The sequence below is a fragment of the Dendrobates tinctorius genome, unplaced genomic scaffold, assembly GCF_039654945.1.
Source record: "Dendrobates tinctorius isolate UK_male_01 unplaced genomic scaffold, ASM3965494v1 ptg000017l, whole genome shotgun sequence".
NCBI classification, from domain to species: domain Eukaryota; kingdom Metazoa; phylum Chordata; class Amphibia; order Anura; family Dendrobatidae; genus Dendrobates; species Dendrobates tinctorius.
The window spans coordinates 16,565,888-16,588,365 of record NW_027361685.1 but is presented as its reverse complement, the minus strand read 5'-3'; positions in this window follow the sequence as shown (position 1 = coordinate 16,588,365).

The window sequence follows — 22,478 nt, the reverse complement described above, 5'->3', positions numbered from 1 at the left end:
GTTATTGATGGAGCCTCTAGAACTCCTTTTCCTGGTGGTGGGCTGGTGCATGCCACCTTAGCTTTTTGTTTTAAAAACAGGAAATATAATGGATATTGGGCTTACAGGTGCCAAACTTGGGCCTTGGGTATGCAAAAGCTGTGTTTAGTTTGTATATTAATACGTAAGTAGATGGAATTGTATGGAGAGTTTTGGGTAAAAATGTCTTTTGGTTGTGCATTGGTATAATGGAAAAAAAAAAAAACACACTTTTTTTTAGTTAGTGTGTGTGGATTGGGTGTAGTCAGGTTGGGAGGGGGGTGCATGGGGGGTGGTGGATGGATGACCGGATGCCAAGAGGAACAAAGGAGCAGGGCAGGAGAAGTAGACTCTATGGACCCTGGAAATAAAAAAATAGTGTTCGTTTAGGAATAAAAAGGCCATAAACTTTCGTGGACCTGATTTTGCAGTGAGAAGACTACAAACTTGTAAGACCTGAGGTGCAAGGTAGTGGAAAAAAGGCTACGAACTTGTTGCCATGTGTGGGAGTGGAAAAAAAAAACAAAAAAATCTTTGCTGTGTAATGGGAGTTGGGGTTTGTTGTCCAAAATGGCGGAGTTCTTTTTTTTTTTCAAGGCAGAGGGCCAGGAAAGGGTTATTTTTTTGGGTTTTGTAAATAGTAAAATAGGTATGAATGAAGTAAACGCGGTGAGAGTTATTTATGTTTCTTTGTTTTTTCTTTTAGTAGATTCCTGCTGGGGGTACCTTAGGCTGCAAAAGCCTAGTGGAGGGCAAGGAAAGGATCTGGACTTTCAGTTGATAGCGCATGTTTGCACATTTTTATGTCTGTCTATGTGGGTTTTTCTTCAGTTTATGTATTGTGTTTTGTTTCTGAATGTATTTTTGATAATTTTATAATAAAAAGAGTAATAGGAGTATAATACACTGGAGTGGAGGCCGCAGATTATAGCACCCAGCGTGCTGGAGTCAGGAGACGCCGGATATTACAGCCAGGAGTAGAGTTGAGCGAAACGGATCGAAAAATTTCAAAAGTCACCGACTTTTGGCAAAGTCGGGTTTCATGAAACGAAACCCGACCCTAGGATGAGGTCGGCCACGAGGTCGGCGACTTACGCGCCAAAGTCGCGTTTCAAAAGTTTGTTTTGTGCTCTTTTTCAGCCAATCAGGATCCACGGACACTGTGGGCAACGTGATGACATAGGCACGGGTCACCACCATCTTTCAGAAGGGCATGCAAGTGATTGGCTTGCTTTGGTGGGCGTCACAGGGGGTATAAAAGGGCGTGCACGCCGACCGCCATCTTACTTCTGCCGATCTTAGCATAGGGAGAGGTTGCTGCTGCTGATTCTGTAGGGAGAGCGTTAGGCAGGGAAGAAGAAAAAAAAACTGCTTCTGCTGCTAGCGATTTTGCCTGTACAACACACCAGTCACTGTGTGTGCAGTGCAAGGGGAGGCTATATTTTGGTGGATCAGCGGTGTTGGTTGTTAGGCTGCCTTCTAAGGCTTCCTGACGGCTGCATTGCTGTTTACCCACTGCTCTGCAAACTGCTTTTTTAAAAGCAATCCCAATTTTTTTTTTGTCCTGCTGAGGTACTGAGCGTGCATTTTTTCACACCATACAGCGGTGCACACTCCTCACACAGTACCGTGTAACGGCTGTTATCACAGCCACAGTGAAGCTATCTGTGTGTCACTCTGTAAGAATGTCGAGGACATGTTCCGTTCTTACAGACCTGCACCTTCTAGTTTTGTCTAGCTTTCAAACAGTTAAATATATTTGCTGTTTGATCACATTCAAAACTATAGAGAGACAGCGTGTGTCAGTCCGTATACTTAAAAAACACGGAGCTTGACAATTTTACGTACACCGGACAGCCGTGTACGTGTACGCTCCTCTCAGTACTGTGTAACGGCTGTTATCACGGCCACAGTGAAGCTATCTGTGTGTCACTCTGGAAGGATAAGTGGAGGACTTGTTCCGTTCTTACAGACCTACACTCTAGGGAGATTCCTATTCTGCCCAATTCTATATACACCTTGTAGTTTGTGATACACTAGCCAATTTCTGCCTGTGACATAGCGCTGTGATATTCAGTGGGCCTCACACAATCCAAAAGTGTCCAGTGTCCACTAGTGTGTGCAGAAATTCAAAATCTCCCTTATCCTGTAGTCACTTTTTTCACACCTGTGCCATCGAGCCTGTGACATAGCGCTCTGATATTCAGTGGGCCTCACACAATCCATAAGTGTCCAGTGTCCACAAGTGTGTGCAGAAATTCAAAATCTCCCTTATCCTGTAGTCACTTTTTTCACACCTGTGCCATCGAGCCTGTGACATAGCGCTCTGATATTCAGTGGGCCTCACACAATCCATAAGTGTCCAGTGTCCACAAGTGTGTGCAGAAATTCAAAATCTCCCTTATCCTGTAGTCACTTTTTTCACACCTGTGCCATCGAGCCTGTGACATAGCGCTCTGATATTCAGTGGGCCTCACACAATCCATAAGTGTCCAGTGTCCACAAGTGTGTGCAGAAATTCAAAATCTCCCTTATCCTGTAGTCACTTTTTTCACACCTGTGCCATCGAGCCTGTGACATAGCGCTCTGATATTCAGTGGGCCTCACACAATCCATAAGTGTCCAGTGTCCACAAGTGTGTGCAGAAATTCAAAATCTCCCCTGTCCTATAGACACCTTGTACCTTGTTTTACATTACTATATAGTTTGTTGGATTTTGTCTACATTTCTACCAAAAATGAGGAAGGCTGGTGGAAGAGGCCGTGGAATTGGGCGGGGGTTGGCAGCTGGTAATGATGGTGTTGGTGGTGAATCTGATGGTAGTGGCAAAAGCAAAATAGGACCGAATGCAGGAGGTGTTGAGCCTGCGTCATCGTATGGCTCCACAAGGCCTCGAAGGCTTACTTTTCTAGGAGTTGTCAAACCGCTTTAAAAGCCAGAGCTGCAGGAAAAAGTTTTGGCTTACATTGCTGACTCAGCCTCCAGCTCTATCGCCTCCTCTTCTGAAGTTGTAAAAAATAAAAGCACTGAGTCGTCATTGGAGGCTCATGTTCATGAACCACACCTTTCCTTGTGTCCTTCACCCCAACCAAGATTGAAGGATGACGCAGGCCATACTACTGATTACTCCATGGAGCTGTTTTCACATACCATGCCTGGATTATCAAGTGAAATGGTGAATTACCCAGGCCAAGATGAATCTGACATGGAGTGCACTGATGCACAGCCACTGATAGATGATTCTGCTGGTACATTCACTGAGAGCACTACATTGTCCTCGCAGTGTACAGAGCCAGATTCTGACCCTGATGAGACTCAGGTGCCCCTTCCCGCACACTATACCACCATACACGGTGACACAGAGGAAGGTGCACATCACATTGAAGAGGAGGTGATGGATGACCCAGTTGTTGACCCAGATTGGCATCCATTGGGGGAAGAGGGTGCTGCTTCCAATAGCCCAGATGAGGAGCATCCACAGCAGACATCGACATCGCAACAGCTGTTATATGGCAGGCACGGAGCACTCCAAAGACAGGTTCCAAAAATCAAAAGAGTTGCTGGACAGCTTGTCCAGAGGGTCAAAATATCACAGCGTGCTAGGCTGCAAAATGTCTGCCAAAGTAGGAAGAGTGCAGTGTGGCACTTTTTTGAACAAAATCCTCATGATCAGGCCAAGGTTATCTGTAAGAAGTGCGCAAAGACCTTTAGCCGAGGGAAAAATCTGAAAAATTTGAATACCAGTTGCATGCTTAGACATTTAACAACCATGCACTTGCAAGCGTGGACACAACACCTAACCTCAAGTACCACATGTGCAACTGATCACAAAGAAGGTAGTCAGCAATGCTACATTGTTTCCCCCACTGTAAGCCCACCGGTTAGCATAGCAGCAAATGTTGAGGTGTCGTTGCAAGGCCACAGCAGTCAGGGAATCCCACTGTTATATCAACGAAATACTGAATCTAGGCCATCAGAAAGAACACCAACTCCATCACCATCATCAACCCTCTCTCAGTCCGCCCTGTCCACTGCTACTTCCACCATATGCAGCTCTCAAGTCCAACTCACCCTCCCAGACACTATGAGTAGGTCAAGAAAGTACTCAGTCTCTCATCCGCGTACACTGGGTTTGAACGCCCACATTGCCAAACTAATCTCGTATGAGATGATGCCCTATCGGTTGGTGGAAAGCGCAGCTTTCTGCGAACTCATGGCCTATGCAGTAACACGCTATGACCTACCCAGTCGCCACTTCTCTCGCAAAGCCATCCCAGCCCTCCACCATCATGTCCATGCACTCAAGCAGTCAGTGAGTGGAAAGGTGCACCTCACAACTGATGCATGGTCCAGTCGGCATGGCCAGGGCCGTTACGTGTCCATCACTGCGCACTGGGTTAATGTGGTGGATGCAGGGTCCACAGGGGACAGCGGTGGTGGGACAGTACTGCCTAGCCCACGGTATAGGAAACAGTTGGCTGTAGGCGTTCGACCCTCCTCCTCCTCCTCCTCCTCCAGAAGCGAAAGCGCGTCCACAGAGCGCAGTCGTACGAGCACTCCATCTGCAGCTGCCACTGTTGCACACGAGGTGTCCCCCTATCGAGCAGCTAGTGGAAAGTGTCAGCAGGCTGTGTTGCAGATGATGTGTTTGGGCGACAGACACACCGCCGAGGTGCTGGCCGAGTACTTGAAGCGACAAACTGAGTCATGGCTGGGCAGTGTACATCTTGAGGCAGGCAAGGTAGTTAGTGATAACGGCCGTAATTTTGTGGCAGCCATAGCCCTTTCAAAACTCAGCCACATACCTTGCTTGGCTCACACCTTGAACCTGGTGGTGCAGTGCTTCCTCAATAATTATCCGGAGTTAACAGCCCTGCTCCAGAAGGTGCGAAGACTGTGCGCGCACATCCGCCGGTCGCCTGTACACTCCATTCGTATGCAGAAGCTGCAGCGATTGCTCCACCTTCCCAACCACCGCCTCATTATCGACATTGCAACAAGGTGGAACTCCACCCTGCACATGGTTGAGCGGCTGTGCGAGCAGAGGCAGGCCATAATGCATTTGTGGGAGGATACACGGCCAGGCACTTTGAGAGCAGACATGGAGTTGACAGTTGTGCAGTGGTCGAAGCTGAAAGACCTCTGTAAAGTCCTTCAGTGTTTTGAGGAATGCACACGGCTGGTAAGCGCAGACGACGCCATCCTAAGCATGAGCATCCCACTTATGCGTCTGCTCATGCAAACTTTGACGCACCTTAAGGAGCAGGCGTCTGCAGCCAATGTTGATGAGGAGGAAGAGGAGGAGGGAATCCTTGATGACATTCAGCCATTGTCTGCTCAGGGACCTCTCCTGGACGAGGTGGAGGAAGAAGAGGAGGAGGAGGATGATGATGGGGATGATTACTTAGGGGAGGAGGATGCATCTCGTGGGGCAAGTGAAAATGTTGGCGTGGCAAGGTCTGGTACAGGGCTTGTGCGTGACTGGAGGGATGTGGATTTGCCAGAAAGTGCAATCCAACCAGCACTCGCAGTGCATCATTGACACCGGGAACATTGGCCCACATGTCAGATTATGCCTTGCAGATCCTAAAAAGGGACCCCCGCATTGCCAAAATGATGAACGATGACAACTACTGGTTGGCCAGCATCCTGGATCCACGCTATAAAGGCAAATTACAAAACATCATGCCACAGGAGAACCTTGACCTAATATTGGCTAATAAACAAGCAACTCTGGTAAATCGGTTGCTTGAGGCATTCCCAGCACACAGCAGCGGTGATGGTTCTCACACGAGCCGTACGGGCCGGGGGCAGCTTGGCAGAGGTGTTCGTGGTGCACACAGCAGAAGTGGCGTTGGAGACAGGGGTTTCATGACAATGTTGTGGACTGATTTTTCAAGTACCGCTCACACAACTGGTAATACAGCATCGATGGAAAGTGACAGGAGACAGCAGTTGTCAACTATGGTTACAAACTACTTTTCCTCCCATATCGATGTTCTCCCACACAGGTCATTCCCCTTTGACTACTGGGCCGCTAAACTGGACACCTGGCCTGAATTGGCACAATATGCCTTACAGGAGCTCGCTTGCCCAGCTGCAAGTGTGCTATCGGAAAGAGTCTTCAGTGCAGCTGGATCAATCCTGACAGAAAAAAGGACCCGTCTGTCAACCCAAAATGTGGATGATCTAACCTTCATTAAAATGAACCATGCATGGGTTTCCAAGGATTTTGTCCCACCTTCCCCTGATGACACATAGGGTGACAGAAAAACGGCTTGCTTTGGTCCACCTCTTCCTGGGACTTGACCTATTTCGCCTTTTGCATCAGCTGAATGTCCAACATCAACATATGCCACTTTATAAAACTCCCTAAATGTGCTGCCTCCCCCCCCCCATGGCCGGGGTCACCACCTTGCGCACGCAAAACCGAAGCCGCGGAGACACCATCACGTGTTTCTCAACGCAAGCAATGACCAGCCAGGTCTTTGCCCGGGAAGGAACAACCACGGGAAGGGCAGTCTCCAATGAAGGAAACCACCTATGCCAAAACATGGTATCCATCCACATACAGCTGTTTCAGGGTATTGCCCCTCATCAGTGTGGAGTAGGAAACTGGCTGGTAGGAGCAATGCCTAGTAAAAAGACTATGAAGAGGAGGATGAATGAACTCATGGAGATCAACATCCGACACTGCAGAGACACCATCACGTGTTTCTCAACGCAGTGATTCTAGAGCACTACCCCCATCCCTTATGGGAAATATGTAGAACATGCAAAACAGAAGCCACAGAGACACCATCACGTGTTTCTCAACGCAAGCAATGACCAGACAGGTCTTTGCCCGGGAAGGAACAACCACGGGAAGGGCAGTCTCCAATGAAGGAAACCACCTATGCCAAAACATGGTATCCATCCACATACAGCTGTTTCAGGGTATTGCCCCTCATCAGTGTGGAGCAGGAAACTGGCTGGTAGGAGCAATGCCTAGTAAAAAGACTATGAAGAGGAGGATGAATGAACTCATGGAGATGAACATCCGACACTGCAGAGACACCATCACGTGTTTCTCAACGCAGTGATTCTAGAGCACTGCCCCCATCCCTTATGGGAAATATGTAGAACATGCAAAACAGAAGCCGCGGAGACACCATCACGTGTTTCTCAACGCAAGCAATGACCAGCCAGGTCTTTGCCCGGGAAGGAACAACCACGGGAAGGGCAGTCTCCAATGAAGGAAACCACCTATGCCAAAACATGGTATCCATCCACATACAGCTGTTTCGGGGTATTGCACCTCATCAGTGTGGAGTAGGAAACTGACTGGTAGGAGCAATGCCTAGTAAAAAGACTATGAAGAGGAGGATGAATGAACTCATGGAGATCAACATCCGACACTGCAGAGACACCATCACGTGTTTCTCAACGCATTGATTCTAGAGCACTGCCCCCATCCCTTATGGGAAATATGTAGAACATGCAAAACAGAAGCCACGGAGACACCATCACGTGTTTCTCAACGCAAGCAATGACCAGCCAGGTCTTTACCCGGGAAGGTTCAACCACGGGAAGGGCAGTCTCCAATGAAGGAAACCACCTATGCCAAAACATGGTATCCATCCACATACAGCTGTTTCGGGGTATTGCCCCTCATCAGTGTGGAGTAGGAAACTAGCTGGTAGGAGCAATGCCTAGTAAAAAGACTATGAAGAGGAGGATGAATGAACTCATGGAGATCAACATCCGACACTGCAGAGACACCATCACGTGTTTCTCAACATATTTCCCATAAGGGATGGGGGCAGTGCTCTAGAATCACTGCGTTGAGAAACACGTGATGGTGTCTCTGCAGTGTCGGATGTTGATCTCCATGAGTTCATTCATCCTCCTCTTCATAGTCTTTTTACTAGGCATTGCTCCTACCAGCCAGTTTCCTACTCCACACTGATGAGGGGCAATACCCCGAAACAGCTGTATGTGGATGGATACCATGTTTTGGCATAGGTGGTTTCCTTCATTGGAGACTGCCCTTCCCGTGGTTGTTCCTTCCCGGACAAAGACCTGGCTGGTCATTGCTTGCGTTGAGAAACACGTGATGGTGTCTCCGCGGCTTCTGTTTTGCATGTTCTACATATTTCCCATAAGGGATGGGGGCAGTGCTCTAGAATCACTGCGTTGAGAAACACGTGATGGTGTCTCTGCAGTGTCGGATGTTGATCTCCATGAGTTCATTCATCCTCCTCCTCTTCATAGTCTTTTTACTAGGCATTGCTCCTACCAGCCAGTTTCCTACTCCACACTGATGAGGGGCAATACCCCGAAACAGCTGTATGTGGATGGATACCATGTTTTGGCATAGGTGGTTTCCTTCATTGGAGACTGCCTTTCCCGTGGTTGTTCCTTCCCGGGCAAAGACCTGGCTGGTCATTGCTTGCGTTGAGAAACACGTGATGGTGTCTCCGCGGCTTCTGTTTTGCATGTTCTACATATTTCCCATAAGGGATGGGGGCAGTGCTCTAGAATCACTGCGTTGAGAAACACGTGATGGTGTCTCTGCAGTGTCGGATGTTGATCTCCATGAGTTCATTCATCCTGCTCTTCACCACCTAGCGCACGACACCGTGCGAGTGCCGTTGCCCTGGACAGGTGGGTAGGCCGACTCTTGGGCGCGGGCACTGGTACAGGGTCCCTCTTAGTGCAATCAAGTGTCTCTGACGGTGGTGGTGCACACCCGCCGTCAGACACACCGCCGTACTATGAGGGGCCCAGTGCCAGTACCGACTCCCACGAGTGGGCCCCCCTTGCTTGGGCAGGGCCCCAGCATTTGCAATCTTTACCTCTCCCTGCTCCTCCGCTGTGTAGTCTGGGCCGTCAAATCCATACTGTGCCTGACACCGTCTGAGCCTGCCTCCTGATGTATAGACATATATTTTGAATGTGTACGCTATCCATACATGTTATCCGGGGATACGGTACCCTTTCTCACCTTTGTGCAATCACGTGCAAGCCATACTGGGCCTAACACCGTCTGAGCCTGCCTCCTGATGTATAGACATATATTTTGAATGTGTACGCTATCCATACATGTTATCCGGGGATACGGTACCCTTTCTCACCTTTGTGCAATCACGTGCAAGCCATACTGGGCCTAACACCATCTGAGCCTGCCTCCTGATGTATAGACATATATTTTGAATGTATACGCTATCCATACATGTTATCCGGGGATACGGTACCCTTTCTCACCTTTGTGCAATCACGTGTAATCCATACTGGGCGTGAGAACGGCTGGCGAGCTGTTAAGCAAGCTACAGCATCTGTGGTTTGCACACGTAAGTTTTTCATTTTTTCAGGAATGATGGTTAGGCCTAATTCCGGAACTGCGGTTGACCTGCACTTACTGGGAAATCATCGTTCGTGGGTAATAATTGTAATCAGTGATCCCCATCACTAACGTTGTTCAGCGGGTTATCTGCACCTGTAAGCGACAAACGCTGGCCTTTTCAGTGTAGCGCACATGCAGCCACGGACATGTAAGGGCATGACACACCAGTTATTGGCCAATCTCATGTGCCAGAGCCTCACGTGTCCCTCTAGTAAGCCGGACTCGGACCGCGGGGCATGACGGAGTCTCGTTCGTTAACGGAATTAAGCTTGCAATGTGTGCATCTGTTCTGTAGCTGGCATGGTTGAGGTTTCCCAGGTGGAGTCGAATTTAACCGTAGGCTCCACTCCTGGTGGTGCCCTTCTGGACATTCCTTTAAGGTTCAGCTTTGCAACCATACTGCCCACGTAAAACAAACACTTTGCCTTCATGAACGCTGTTTGGAGGGTCATGACTCGTGGGAATAACGCCGCCCAATCAGTTAACCTGCTAGAGAGATCCTTCGTTGCTCCCAAGCATGACATCACACTCCCTAGGAGGAAGGTAATGCCACTGTGGCGACCGTACTCCTGGGGGCGACACAAGTGCACTGATGCCCAGCCACTGCTCGATGAATCTGCTGGTACATTGACCCAGACCACTACATTCCCCTCGCACGCTATACGGCCTGAATCTGACCCTGATGAAACTCAGGTTACCCTTCCCATATACAGTTCCATCTTACACGGTGACAAAGAGGAAGCTGCAGATGAAAGTGCAGGTTCGGCCCACCCGCCATCAGACACACCACCGTACTATCAGGGGCCCTGTGCCAGTGCCGTCGCCAACAAGTGGGCCCCCCCTGCTTGCTCAGGATCACAGCACTTGCAAGGTTGAAATACTGTGCAGTGAGATGGAAGATGGGGACGACGAGGAGTACAGGGATTCCCTAGCGAGGAGACTTATTTGATTGTTTTCAATCTTGGGACAGCAATTTTTGGGGAGCACTATACTCTGGAGAATGATAGATGGGGCCCACCATACACTGGAACATTCCCAAGGTGGACATCAGACACTGGAGCAGCATTTACAGGGCCCATTATACACTAGAGCATTAGAAATGGGGCCCATTATGTTTGGAGCATTATTTGGGCCCATAAGACAGTGGAGCTTCATCCATGGGGACCAACATATACTGTAGCATTATGTGGAGCTCATCATATACTGTTTCAAACATTATATGGGACCAATGATTCTGTATGGAGAAATAGATGGGCCTCGTCATGAGATGTAAAAAGTGAAGTATTTTTCATTGTACTATACCGCTATTTCTCTGCCGTATCGGAGCATGATGAGTTGTGGTATCTGTTAAAGGGGCGCTCTTTCGCCCAGGGCACATGAAAACCTGGAGCCAGCCCTACCCCCCCACAACTTTAGCCAAATAACCCCCATTTTTCAGTGCGTAACTTGTATTATGAAGTTAATTAAGGTTGACAAGCTTAAGTAAGAAGAATTGATGCTTTTGGCATTCAAATGGGCACTGTAGGTGTGTTTCCTGTCCTCCTCTCACTGCCGACTTTTATTCCCCATTGACTTACATTGGGTTTCGTGTTTCGGGACGACCCCGACTTTTCCCTATAATCGGACGATCTTGTTCGACCCGACTTTTGGAAAAGTCGGGTTTCACGAAACGAAACGCGACCCTAAAAAACCAAAAGTCGCTCAACTCTAGTGTATACAGTGTACACAGAGGGGTCTTCGACTGAACCTGCGGGTATACGGGTGTATAGAGCTTACACAGGAGTCTGTGACCGAAGCTGGAGGTATACGGGTGTATACAGTGTACACAGGGGTCTGCAACTGAAGCTGGGGAATACAGATGTATATAGAGTACACACAGGGGTCTGCTCCGTACACCTCGTACACACGCAGCTCTGCTCCGTACACCTCGTACACACACGGCTCTGTTCCGTACACCTCGCACACACTGCTCCGCTCCGTACACCTCGTACACACACGGCTCCGCTCCGTACACCTCGTACACACAGGGCTACGCTCCGTACACCTCGTACACACACGGCTCCGCTCCGTACACCTCGTACACACACCACGGCTCTGCTCCGTACACCTCGTACACACGCAGCTCCGCTCCGTACACCTCATACACACGCGGCTCCGCTCTGTACACCTCGTACACACGCGGCTCCGCTCCGTACACCTCATACACACACGGCTCCGCTCTGTACACCTCGTACACACAGGGCTCCGCTCCGTACACCTCATAAACACACGGCTCCGCTCCGTACACCTCGTACACACACGGCTCCGCTCCGTACACCTCGTACACACACGGCTCCGCTCTGTAAACCTCGTACACACACGGCTCCTCTCAGTACACCTCGTACACACATGGCTCCTCTCCGTACACCTCGTACACACACGGCTCCGCTCCGTACACCTCGTACACACACGGCTCCGTTCCGTACACCTCGTACACACACGGCTCTCCTCCGTACACCTCATACACGGCTCCGCTCCGTACACCTCGTACACACGCGGCTCCTCTCCGTACACCTCGTACACACACGGCTCCGCTCCGTACACCTCGTACACGTACGGCTCCGCTCCATACACCTCATACACACACGGCTCCGCTCCGTACACCTCGTACACACACGGCTCCGCTCCGTACACCTCGTACACACAGGGCTCCGCTCCGTACACCTCATAAACACACGGCTCCGCTCCGTACACCTCGTACACACACGGCTCCGCTCCGTACACCTCATACACACACGGCTCCGCTCTGTAAATCTCGTACACACACGGCTCCGCTCCGTACACCTCGTACACACGCGACTCCGCTCTGTAAACCTCGTACACACGCGGCTCCGCTCTGTAAACCTCGTACACACGCGGATGCGCTCCGTGCTCCGTACACCTCGTACACACACGGCTCCGCTCCGTACACCTCGTACACGTACGGCTCCGCTCCATACACCTCATACACACAGGCCTCCGCTCCGTACACCTCGTACACACACGGCTCCGCTCCGTATACCTCGTACACACACGGCTCCGCTCCGTACACCTCGTACACACACGGCTCCGCTCCGTACACCTTGTACACACACGGCTCTGCTCCGTACACCTTGTACACACGGCTCCCCTCCGTACACCTCGTACACACACGGCTCCACTCCGTACACCTCGTACACACACGGCTCCGCTCCGTACACCTCGTACATACACGGCTCTGCTACATCCACCCTGTAAACCCCTCCTGACCCCCACATAATCTTTCCCTCATCCAGCACCATGACAACCAGCACAGCAGAGTCCTGCACACACTGAGGCCCCTGATCAGGTGACCCCTGACTCCTCCCCTCCTGTGACCTCATCACAGGTCCTGTGCGCACAGAGCAGCTGTAGAAATCTCCGGCCTCGGGGGTCTCACCAGACTTCGCTCTTTTCTTGCAGGGGCCGCAGTGGATTTCATCCTGGATCCATAGAGCTGAATAGAGGAGCGATGTTCCTTCACTCTGATGGGAATTGATGGTGACGTTTGTCCAACGTCCACGTTACCGAGTAAATCCCCCCAGGACTGCAGCCGGTAAAGACCCCGATATCCACAGGTGTCCCCTCTAATTGGGGGAAAGGGATAGAAAAGCCTCTTATCCCGAGGGGAAACCCTGTACATGGAGACATCGGCCTCAGATCTCTCCTGTCCTGTTCTTCCAGAAAAGCCTCAAACTTCTGTGTGTGACTCAGAGCTGAGATCTAACGTGAGAGAAGATTCCAGTGCGGGGAAGACGGGAAACCTTCATATAGACGGCCGGTGGGGATGGAGGCAGTGACTGACTCTGGCCACATCTGTCTCTAGAGCCGCAGTAGAAGATGAAGATGTCGTCCTCATCATGAAGGAGTTATTTCTCATGTCGCGTGTAATGAATATCTCCTGCAGTATTGCTAATGCCTATTCCAGTGTCGGTAATGAGATGAGAATTAGCGTTATGGAAGATGAGTCTATGAGGAACGTGTTCAGCTGCCGACTCCGAGGAGTAAACTGCTTGTTGTCTGTGGCCTAAATATATAGGTTTTATTAGTAGATGTCAGGGAAGAAAACTAAACCCTGTAAGATAATAAATCTCCTCATATGTTTCCCTTATTATCTCCAGTAATTGTATTATTACACCGGATTCTTATGATGTTACATCGGATCATCTTCTTCTCATTCAGGTCTCTACAATATCGGATCCTCTCAGTGAAGATCTTCTACAGAAGAGAATTTTCCTGATTTACCCATCAAGGATGGATATGGACAGAGACAAGATGGCGGAGAGGATATTACACCTCACCCTAGAGATCCTCTTCCGTCTCACTGGAGAGGTGAGAGATTCTGATGACATCACATTACATCATTCTTATCTATGGGAATAACAGATGGACAGAACTGGAGAGGTGAGGACTCTGGAAATGTCTGTAGTGAGATTTATTAATGTGTCTCTCCATAACCAGGATTACACAGTGGTGAAGAAGACCTCTAGTGATCGCTGTCAGGACCCTGTGTCTGAGGGTTGGGGAAGACCCCTGAGCCCAATCACGGGGCCTCCACCTCACCCCCTGATCCATGAGGACATCAATGACCAGAAGATCCTAGAACTCACCTACAAGATGATTGAGCTGCTGGCTGGAGAGGTGACACTGCTGGGAATGCTGGGACATTATACAGTAACACTATGAAGGGATCGGGGGGATGACGGTATCATTGTATGTGTCAGGTTCCTATAAGGTGTCAGGATGTCGCTGTCTATTTCTCCATGGAGGAGTGGGAGTATTTAGAAGGACACAGAGATCTGTACAAGGACGTCATAATGGAGGTTCCCCAGCCCCTCACATCACCAGGTAATAGACAAGACTAAATGCACACGGCCTATAATTATCTGTATGTAGAGAATGAATTCAGTCCCTGTATGTGTTTCCTCCAGATCTATCCAGTAAGAGGACAACACCAGAGAGATGTCCCCGTCCTCTTCTTCCACAGGACTGTAACCAAGAAGATCCCAGTGCTCCTCAGGATCATCAGGTAGATGGAGAGAAGGTGTCAGGAGATCTCCCCTATGATGTGTAGACGGCTGTGAAGGTCTTGTGCTCAGTCTTGTTTTATCCACCAGTATTATATGTTTTATACTTGTGTAATGAGAACAGTGGAGATGACAGGATTAGAGCTGATCATAGATGGGACTTCTCCATCTGTCGGTGACTTTTACAATATTTGTTTCAGGGTGAAGATCTGACCCATATTAATACTACAGAGACATATGTGAGAGATGATGAGTGGTGTAAAGAGGAGATTCCCACATATGACTACCCAGGTGAGTAGTAACCACTGAATGCAGAGAAGTCACAGATTCCTCTCAGTCACCGGCTGTGGCTGCTTTATCGGTGGTGTAGTCCGGCCGTATTATTTTTATTTATTGTTATAGCGCCATTTATTCCATGGCGCTTTACATGTAAGGAGGGGTATACATAAAAACAAGTACAATAATGTTAAACAATACAAGTCACGACTGGTCCAGGAGGAGAGAGGACCCTGCCCGCGAGGGCTCACAGTCTACAACGGGATGGGTGATAATACAGTAGGCGAGGGTAGAGCTGGTCATGCAGCGGTTTGGTCGATCAGTGGTTACTGCAAATTATAGGCTTGTCGGAAGAGGTGGGTCTCCAGGCTCTTTTTGAAGGTTTCGATGGTAGGTGAGAGTCTGATATGTTGTGGTAGAGAGTTCCAGAGTAGGGGTGATGCGCGAGAGAAATCTTGTATGCGATTGTGGGAAGAGGAGATAAGAGGGGAGTAGAGAACGAGATCTTGTGAGGATCAGAGGTTGCGTGCAGGAAAGTACCGGGAGACGAGGTCACAGATGTATGGAGGAGACAGGTTGTGGATGGCTTTGTATGTCATGGTTAGGGTTTTGTACTGGAGTCTCTGGGCAATGGGGAGCCAGTGAAGGGATTGACAGAGGGGAGAAGCTGGGGAATAGCGGGGGGACAGGTGGATTAGTCGGGCAGCAGAGTTTAGAATAGATTGGAGGGGTGCGAGAGTGTTCGAGGGGAGGCCACAGAGCATGAGGTTGCAGTAGTCAAGGCGAGAGATTATGAGGGCATGGACTAGAGGTTTTGCAGATTTTTGGTTGAGGAATGAACGGATTCGTGAAATATTTTTGAGTTGAAGTCGGCAGGAAGTGGAAAGGGCTTGGATATGTGGTTTGAAGGAGAGATCAACGTCAAGGATTACCCCGAGGCAAGGCAGCGAGCTTGTGGGACTGGGGAGAGTGGGCAGCCATTTACTGTAATGGATAGGTTCGTTGGGGGGGTCACGTGAGATGGGGGAAAGATGATGAATTCTGTTTTGTCCATGTTAAGTTTCAGAAATCTAGCAGAGAAGAAGGATGAAATAGTGGACAGACATTGTGGGATTCTGGTTAGTAGGGAGGTGATGTCTGGTCCAGAGATGTAGATCTGTGTGTCATCAGCATAGAGATGATACTGAAAGCCATGAGATTCTATGAGCTGTCCCAGGCCAAAGGTGTAAATGGCGAAGAGCAGGGGTCTTAGGACTGAACCTTGTGGGACTCCGACAGATAGGGGGCGAGGTGAGGAGGTGGTGTGTGAGTGGGAGACGCTGAATGTGCAGTCTGTTAGGTATGATGAGATCCAGGATAGGGCCAAGTCTGTGATGCCAAGGGATGAGAGGGTCTGTAATAGTAGGGAATGGTCCACTGTGTCAAAGGCAGCCGACAGGTCCAGGAGGAGGAGGACAGAGTAGTGTCGCTTGCTCTTGGCGGCAGTATTACCATGATCACCATTTTGCCTCTAGACCACAACATTCTCCTCCACCCAAAACTGTTCTAATGACTTTGGGCATTGAAAGCCCTTTTCTATAGAACTTACAGCCAATTACATTGTGTTTGATCCTAAGGAATTCAGATTAAAGCACAATCTCTCCTGAAATGGGGAGCAATATTATTTTCTCTAATCTTCTGCTCAGGATCCATAGTAGCTCCAATGGTCCACCATAAATGAATGCAACTCTGGTTTACTGTTTAATCTGTATTTGTAGCTTTCAGTTAATGAGATTCTCGTGCTCTGGGGCGGGGATGTGGGCGGGGCTTTATGTGGTGCTCTGATTACATATTCATCTGTATTGGCTTATGACAGGTCGCTGATCCCTCACTGACCTGCCCCCATTATTACATAATACATATAATAGCATTGATATTATTGGTGATAATGCCTATAGTATTGTGGCTATTGTGAGGCTTAGAAAAAAATTACATCCAGCACAATGTCACCGGTGATGGCGGCGCCTGCACAGCAGCATCTATATCAACTATATCAAATTTTTTTTGTTAGGAAGTTATAAGGGATAAAAGTTAAACAGCGATTTCTCATTTTTACAACAAAATTTACAAAATCATTTTTTTAGAGACCACCTCACATTTGAAGTGAGTTTGGGGGTCAGTATGACAGAAAATACACAAACGTGACACCATTGTAAAAACTGCACCCCTCAAAGTGCTCAACCACATTCAAGAAGGTTATTAACCCTTCAGGTGCTTCACAGGAATGAATGGAATGTGGAAGGAAAAAATAAACATTTACTTTTCAAATAACAAAAATTTTCCTTTACACCTAATTTTTTTTTACTTTCGCCAGGGTAACAGGAGAAAATGGACTATACATTTTGTTTTGCAATTTCTCCTGAGCGTGCCGATACCCCATATGTGGGGGAAATCTACTGTTTGGGCGCACGGCAGGGCTCAGAAGTGAAGGCACGCCATTTGACTTTTTGAATGTAAAATATGCTGGAATAATTAGCAGTTGCCATGTCGCGTTTCGAGAGCCCCTGATGTGCCTAAACAGTGGAAACCCCCAACAAGGGACCCCATTTTGAAAACTATACCCCCCAAGGAAATGTGTGGTGGGCACTTTGAACCCCCAAGTGCTTCGTAGAAGTTAATTACCTAGAGCTATGAAAATAAAAAAATCATATTTTTTCAACAAAAAATGATCTTTTCGCCCTCCATTTTTTTTCAAAGGGTAACAGGAGAAATTGGACCCCAACGTTGTAGTGCAATTTGTCGTGAGTGTGCTGACACCGCATTTGTGGGGGTAAACCACTGTTTGGGGGCATAGCAGAGCTCCAAAGGGAAGGAGCGCCGTATTGGAGAGCAGATTTTGCTGGAATTGTTTGTGGGTGACATGTCACATTGTCAGAGCCCCTGAGGTGCCAGAACAGCATAAGCCCCCAAAAGTGACTGCATTTTACCAAATACTTCCCTGAATGAATTCTTCTAGTGGTGCAGTGAGCATACTGACACCACAGCTGTTCCATAGAAAATTATACCATTGGGCAGTGAAGAAAAAATAATTACATTTTTACCACTAAAATGTTGTTTTAACCCCATTTCCAAAATGGGGTCACTTCAGGGGGGATTCTGCTGTTATGACACTTTGGAGAGCCGCTAAGTGCCAGAACAAGAGAATCCCCCCTGAAGTGACCCCATTTTGGAAATGACACCCCTCAGGGAATTCATCTATGGATATAGTGACCATTTTCACTACATGGATGATTTCCAGAAACTCGTAGTAGAAATTTCAGAGCAAAAATTGCAAAAATGTCATTGTAGTGCCCAATATATTGTGCCCAGCTTGTGTCTCTGGAGACCTCCCCCACCTACCCCCGGAAATTAAGTCAGCTCTACTCAAATGTGTCTGTCACTAAATAAACCAAATGCTTGAATGTCAAAACAGTTCAAAAACGTGGTTCTGTGTGGAAGATTGTAAAGCCGTCATGGAGGCATAAGGCTGGCAGTGATGGGCATTGTGGGTAATAATAGCGGGGATCATGCCTCATTCCTCTCTAGGAACATACACGACATCTTCTCTGGGGGTTCTTTCTTGTTTCAGTTACTGGGATGAGTGCAATAAAATGTCGCTCAGTGAGTCTTCTGACATCTTCAGATTCTAAAGGATTGGCGGGGACAAAATTATCAAAAACAAGATTTTCAGTGACCTTTTCCTGATACTCAAGGAAAGTATCTGCATTTCCGGCTTTTTTGTATAACACAAAAGAATTATATGTGGCCACCTGAAACAAATACATGACTAACTTTTTATACCAGATATATGATTTTATTGATACCTGGTATGGCTGTAGAACCTGATCTGCAAGGTCCACACCCCATATATTTGTTGTAGTCAATGACAGACACAGGTTTTGGAGTAGTGGATCCCTGTTGGTCTGCAGTGGCCCTTGTGGCATCTGTGGATCGAGCTCAGGATAAAAATATCTTTTTTATCCTTATACTTAAGAACAAGCAGCTCTCCATTGTGTAAAGACCCTGACTGCCCCTTTCAGAACTTTTTGCTGACCAATGATTGTGGAAACCCCTGACGGTTTTTGTGAATGGTCCCACAAGCCCCTATGTTATGTTCAACCAGACTTTTAAATAAAGGTATGCTGGTGTAGTAGTTGGCAACATACAGATTTTAGCCTTATTGTAAAAATGGAGTTATCAGCTCCCAAATGATTTTTCCAGATGTCCCCAGATAAGTAGGGCGTCCTGGTGGGTTTAGTTGTCTACCTTTCCCCTCATAAATGTGAAAAGCTGATGTGTATCCGGTTGAACTCTCGCACATTTTATAGAGCTTTATTCCGAACCTTGCCCTCTTAGAAGGAATAAATGGCTTGAGGTGCAGTCTTCCTTTGAATTTTACAAGGGACTCATCAATGGAAAAGTTTTCTGTTGGGGTGTAAAGCTTTAAGAACTTTTCTGTCAAGTCTTCGATGATGGGTCTGATTTTGAATAGTCTGTCATGTTCTGGGGCATTTCTGGGCAGGCATTGACTATTGTCGTTAAAATGCCAAAATCTCATGAGCATTTCATAATGGGTCCTAGGAAGAACGCAGAAAACATACGGGTGGCTTGAACAGGGCGGTTGGACCAATGGCACCGAATGCTCGTTTCTTTATCAAGCCCCATAGCGAATGTAAGTCCTGAAAATGTTTTCATTTCTAGGACATTAGTTGGTTCCATAAATGTGACCTAGCATAATAGGATTGTGGATCCTGGCTGATGAATTGGGATGCATATAAAATTGTTTTAGGACAATATGCTCTAGCAAGCAATCGGTAAGAAACAAATTAAAAAAATTAATTGGTCCAAAGTTTTCCACCTCCACGTTTATACCAGGAATGGCATTACAATGAGGGATGAATGGAGTAGCCGAATCCGAAGCCTCCCATCTGGGAAATGCTACATCAAGAGGCAAAGCCCCTTGGACATTGGTGTGCGCCAATTCACGAGCACTAGGGACAGCGCTGGTACTGGGCATTGTTCCCTGAGTTGGAGACATTTCTCCAGAAGCGCTATTTGTCCTTCTTGTTGTACTGGTCCTTGTGTGTGAGGATGGACCAGAATCACTGCTCATTTCTGAGCTATCACTGTCGCTGCTACTAAAGCCCTCGAAATCCACATCACCATCTGACACTGCACTTTCTTCACTGTCAGAACATAAAAGTGCATAAGCCTCCTCTGCACTATAATACTGACGAGCCATTTCATTCATTTTTATTTTTTATCCGGAAATAGAAAACTCTGACATGACCAAATTATTGGGGAGACAATTGCTAAAAGTCTAATTCTTTAGCCTAACCCTAACTTTAGCCTAACAGTAATCTCAACTTTAGCCTAACAGTAACCGTAACTTTAGCCCCAACACTAACCCTATCTATAGCACTAACCCTAACCTGCCTTATCTGTTTTTTTACTTTATAGCACAATCGCTGACTGACACAGCTGTTGCCAGCAGCACTTGTAACACTGTTTCTTCTCTAATCTCTCACTGACAGGAGATCTGAGGAAAAACAGTGTTTTTATGAGGCAGATCACCCGGGAAAGTTCGCTGCTACAAAAACTCTCCTAGTGATTTGTCCCATTGGCTGGTGTGACACTGACGTCATCAGGACCTCGATGAGGACGGGGTTCACAGGAAGCATTGTGCTCCAGAATCCCCTCGTTACAAGGTACATAGGTGCCCCGATGAGCACAAAACTGCCAACCATAGACAATTTTAGTTTTTTAACCCCTTCACTACCAAGGGTGGTTTGCACGTTAACTCCCGGGCCAATGTTTACAATTCTGACCACTGTCCCTTTATGAGGTAATAACTCTGAAACGCTTCCATGGATCCCGTTGATTCTGACATTGTTTTCTCATGACATATTGTACTTCATGTTAGTGGTAAAATTTCATTCAAATAACTTGCGTTTATTTGTGAAAAAAACGGAAATTTGGCGAAAATTTTTAAAATTTTGCAATATTCCAAATTTGAATTTTTATGCCCTTAAATCACAGAGTTACGGCACACAAAAAACTAAAAAACTTGATAAGTAACATTTCCCACATGTTTACTTTACATCAGCACAATTTTGGAACCAAAATTTTTTTTGTTAGGAAGTTATAACGGTTAAAAATTGACCAGCGATCTCTCATTTTTGCAACACCATTTTATTTTTACAGACCACATCACATTTGAAGTCACTTTGCGGGGTCTATATATAGAAAATACCCAAAAGTGACACCATTCTAAAAACTGCACCCCTTAAGGTGCTCAAAACCACATACAAGAAGTTTATTAACCCTTTAGGTGCGTCACAGGAATTTTTTGAATATTTAAAAAAAATTAACATTTAACTTTTTCACAAAAAAAATAATTCAGGTTCAATTTTTTTTATTTTACCAAGGGTAACAGGAGAAATTGGACTGCAAAAGTTATTGTGCAATTTGTCTTGAGTACGCTGATACCCGATATGTGGGGGGGAATCACTGTTTCGGCACATGAAAGAGCTCAGAAGGGAAGGAGCGCCGTTTGACTTTTTCAATGCAAAAGTGGCTGGAATTCAGATCGGACGCCATGTCGCGTTTGGAGAGCCTCTGATGTGCCTAAACAGTGGAATCCCCCCACAAGTGACCCCATTTTGGAAACTAGACCCCCCATGGAACTTATCTAGATGTGTGGTGAGCACTTTGAACCCCCAAGTGCTTCACAGAAGTTTATAACGCCCAGGCGTGAAAATAAAAAAATCATTTTTTTCCACAAAAATTATATTTTTGCCCCCAATTTTTTATTTTCCTAAGGGTAACAGGAGAAATTGGACCCCAAAAATTGTTTTGCAATTTGTCCTGAGTAGGCTGATACCCTACATGTGGGGGTAAAACAGTGTTTGGGCACATGGCAGAGTTTGGAAGGAGCACCATTTGACTTTTTCAGTGCAGAACTGGCCGGAATTGAGATCAGACGCCATGTTGCGTTTGGAGAGCCCCTGATGTGCCCAAACAGTGGAAACCCCTAATTCTAACTCCAACCCTAACCCCAACATACCCCTAACTCTAATCTGAGCCCTAACCCTAGCCCTAACCCTAATGGGAAAATGGAAATAAATACGTTTTTTTATTTTATTGTTTTTCCCTAACTAAGGGGGTGATAACGGGGGGTTTGATTTACTATTTATGGCGGTTTTTATGTTTGGCGGCTGTCGCACGCTAAAGATGCTTTTTATTGTAAAAATAGTTTTTGCATCACCACATATTGAGAGCTCTAATTTTTCCGTATTTTGACCCACCGCTTCATGTGAGGTCTTATTTTTTGCGGGACGAGTTGACGTTTTTATTGATGCAATTTTCGGGCACGTGACATTTTTTGATCGCTTTTTATTTTGTTTTTTGGGATGCAGAATTTACAAAAACCAGCGTTTCATGAATTTCTTTTGGGTGGTGCGTTTACGCCGTTCCGGGTGCGGTAAAATTTATAAGGCTGTTTTATTCTTCGGGTCAGTACGGTTACAGCGATACCTCATTTAGGTCTTTTATTACGTTTTGGCGCTGTTATGCAATGAAAACAATTTTATATAAAAAATAATTATTTTTGCGTCACTTTATTCTGCGAGCTATAACTTTTTTTTATTTTTTCGCTGATGATGCTGAGTGGCAGCTCGTTTTTTTTGGGACAAGATGACGTTTTCAGCGGTACCATG